Source organism: Diceros bicornis, chromosome 14, assembly GCF_020826845.1.
Source record: "Diceros bicornis minor isolate mBicDic1 chromosome 14, mDicBic1.mat.cur, whole genome shotgun sequence".
NCBI classification, from domain to species: Eukaryota; Metazoa; Chordata; class Mammalia; order Perissodactyla; family Rhinocerotidae; genus Diceros; species Diceros bicornis.
In genome coordinates, this window is record NC_080753.1 from 2,070,165 (window position 1) to 2,074,018 (window position 3,854).

Below are 3,854 nucleotides of genomic sequence, written 5' to 3' on the forward strand. Positions count from 1 at the left end.
AGACATTTGTTTAAGGAATGGTGCCCCAGAGTTTACCTGCCACTTTTCCAAAGGAAAAGAAATGGAAATATACTATAAAATCAAAGAGAGTTGAACCAATAATAATACTTTTCCTGAATGTAAAAGATGATGAAACTTTTTAATGTATGTCCTAAAATTCGTCAAATCCTTGTCTTTGGCCTTTAAGAGTAGATTACAAAACTGAGAAACTGAGAACCAACGGGTTACCATCTTGCTCACAACAGGACAAACTCAATGCAATGAGGAGTCGTCCAAGTCTAAAAGAAACACCTCAAACTAAATGAATACAGGCAAAGTCTCTCTGTATGTAAGATGAAAATAAGCCTTAGAACAAGACCACTTTTTGGTTTGCAGTCAACATCAGTTGTTTCCTTCTCAGAAAATAGACATTTAAAAAAAATTCACTGACCCTTCGGAGCCCCAGCCATGGGCTAGCGCCCTCTTCATGCTGACACCCCCGTGAGCTTCACCCCCATCTCCACAGGCTGCCCAGCCAGGGACCCATCCTCTAAAGTGTGCCTACCTCCTCTATATACAAAAAAATCACATATCCAGTCTGAAGTTGTTTGCTATAAAATATCTCAAAGGGGAGAAAAAGTGTGTATAAGGGGATAATGAAACAAGACTAATAACTGTTGATAAATATTAGCAAATGTTAAACTTGGGTCATGGGTTCACAGAAGACACATCATATTATTCTTTCTACCTCTGTGTGTTTGAATATTTCCATAATAAAAGCTTAAGCAACAATAAAGATGACATGTCTGGTCTCTCTGCAGGCATTAATTTTCCATTAAGGAGACTGCTTAATACCAAGCAGCGATGAATGTATTAAAAGCAATTAACACATTCTAATGAGTTACACATGTTAACGTGTACCTTAAACTGAGACAAGCATGCACGTGCACCTAGAGGGCGGTTTGGGGGTGACCCTGATGTGAGGAAGATCATAAAGAGTAGTGGGGAAAAGTTGAGGAAAAGAAAGTTTTATGAGAGCTTAAATTAGATCACGATAGGGAGGTCTTGAACTGGCTCTGAATGTGCCCTGAAGAATTTTCCTAGCATTCACATTTTGAAGGGAAAAACGGGAACTATCTTGTGCCTCAATTACTGACATGGCTATGGCATTTCACGCCTAAGCACCTTTCCAGCGGCCCGACCCTAGAGTGGTGCCAGGCCCCCTGCTCGCCCACAGCGGGAGAGGACGTGGGTTCAGGGCCTGGCAGGAACGGGCAGCAGCTCGCTCTCCACTGGAGGCCATCGGTCAGGCTGCCCACCACCGGCCAGAGGAGTACGTGAAAACGTCAGCCTTCTTCATTTCTGAAACTACTTTTGCCTTTTACATTTTAATTATTCTAAATTTTGGAAAGTATCTGAACACGGTAAAGAGTCTTTGTCATTTTGGCACTTGCTGTACTTACAGATTGATTCCCATTTCTGGTAAATTCTCTTTAGATTTCCTTAATAAAAATTAAACGCAAATAATACGGGTAGTTTAAGTAAATTGAATGGTTCTGAAAAGAAAGTGAGGTCACCTTACTCAGTCTGAAATTCTTGGTTCATTTACCGAAAATGAGGGCAATTGCCTTGTGGCTCATCTTTATCCTTATAAAAATGATGTTAGGACCAGGACCAGTCTCAGACATTTTGAGATCAAGTTCATTACTAGGTTAAATTCCTCCCCACTCGGCACTTCCCAGCCTCTCCAGCCCGTGTCCCTCAGGCAGCACGTTAGCCTGACCTGCCCGATGGTCTTCCTTAACCACCACCCACCTGTATCACTTGCTCCCGAAAGTCAAGTGGAACTTTCTGCTCCGTCTCATATTGACCTTAGAAATCTTAGAAGATCCCAAATCTTTTAGTATTTTGAGTGCTTTTAAAAAATAATGCATTTTTATTTAATAAATCAATTCCTAAAAGAATTTGGGGCATTTTTATAGCAATTTAAAGTCTTAAAAATGCTTCTCATATTTTCTAAATTAAAGCAAATAGCATTATACATTGTATCTGAATGTTCTTTGAATGACTTAGAATTAATTATTTTATCTCACCTGAGGAACTCAATTGGCCTAATTCTAGAATATGGGGCCAGGTAACTGCTCTTAGAGGCGACAGTCTGAGAAGGAAACATCTGCCTTCTGGGCAGGGAACGAGACCAGGCTGTCGGAGGAAGGTCAGCCCAGCAGGCTTGACGCAGCACACGGAAGTGGTCACAATAACTGGTGGGCGGTGCTCATCACTCACCAGTGGTTCCCTGGGGAACGAGCGTCACTGCAGAGGAACAGGAGTGACAGAACACACAGACAACATGGCAGGAAGGAATCCAAGCGCAGTCACTAAACTCTGTTGTTATCAACAGGGAGTTGGCACAAGGAAGAATGCGGACGCATAGTAGGGCTTCGTTTCTCTGCACAAGAATGCGGACGCATAGTAGGGCTTCGTTTCTCTTCAGAGAGACAATGGCAAGAGTTCTGCAGAGCAGATCTCAGATTTTGTGTATGAATCATCAAAAGAAGGATCCAGTTATCCACACTAAAACCCAGCCCAGTCGTTGCTCCTGAGATTCAAGGCCAATGACCTAGTAACAGCAGCTTGAACACTGCATCAGTTTTCTATTGCTGCATCAGACATTACCGCAAACTTAGTGGCTTAAAGCAGCACAGATTTACCACCCCCAGCCTCCTTCGGTCAGGAGTCTGGGTACCGGTTAGTTGGCTCCTCTGCTCAGGGTCTCACTAGTCTGAAATCAAGGTGTCAGCCAGGGCTGGGCTCTCATCTGAGGCTCAGAACCCTCTTCCAACCTCACTCAGGTGGTTGGCAGAATGCAGCCTTGTGGCTATAGGACTGAGGCCCTTGTTTTCTTGCTGGCTGTCAGTGGGGGATCACTCTCAGCTCCTAGAGGACCTGCCTTCAGGTCCTGGCCAATGGCACTCTCACAACATAGTATCTGAGTTCTTCAAAGCCAGCAGAAGGATCTTTCCCCAGTTGGCTGCAGTGGAGTCTTATAAAGGTGACACGACACTAGAATGACCATTCCATCACCTCGGCCACATCACGTAACCTAATCAAGGGAATGACCATCCCCCCATATTCACAGGTCCCATCCACACTGGAGGGGGAGGGGATGATACAGTGCACCAACACCAGGAGGAGGGGATCTTGGGGGCCATCGTGGAATTCTGCCCACCACAAATATCAAATTATTCAACATTGAGCCAACATTTATTGAGTATTTACTAAATACCCAGCACTGTGCTGCAATTGAGGGTACAGAGCTGAATAAAATAAACCAGGAATACAAAGACAGATAAGGAAGCCCACAGACTAATGAAGGAGACAGAATTGAAAATTATTTTTTTTTTTTTGTGAGGAAGATTAGCCCTGAGCTAACATCTGTTGCCAATCCTCCTTTTTGCTGAGGAAGACTGGCCCTGGGCTAACATCTGTGCCCATCGTCCTCTACTTTATATGGGAGGCTGCCACAGCATGGCTTGACAAGCAGTGTCGGTGCGCGCCTGGGATCCGGGCCTGCAAACCCTCAGGCCGCCGAAGCGGAGCGCAAGCACTTGAGCACTTAACCTTAACCGCTTGCGCCACCGGGGCCAGCCCCTTGAAAATTAATTCTAAAATGAGTGAGTATGTCTGTAATAGCTGAATGTGGAAACGACACAGAAAAGATAGTCAAGGAGGTGAGGTATAGCTCAAAGGTGTTTTCTAGGCAGATAGTAAAGAAAAGGGCATTTCAGGCAGAAGGCACGCTTATCTACCAAGGTGTGGAGGGACTGAAAAGCCTGTTGGAGAGGCTGTGGGTGGTGGGGCTGGACTGAGGGGAA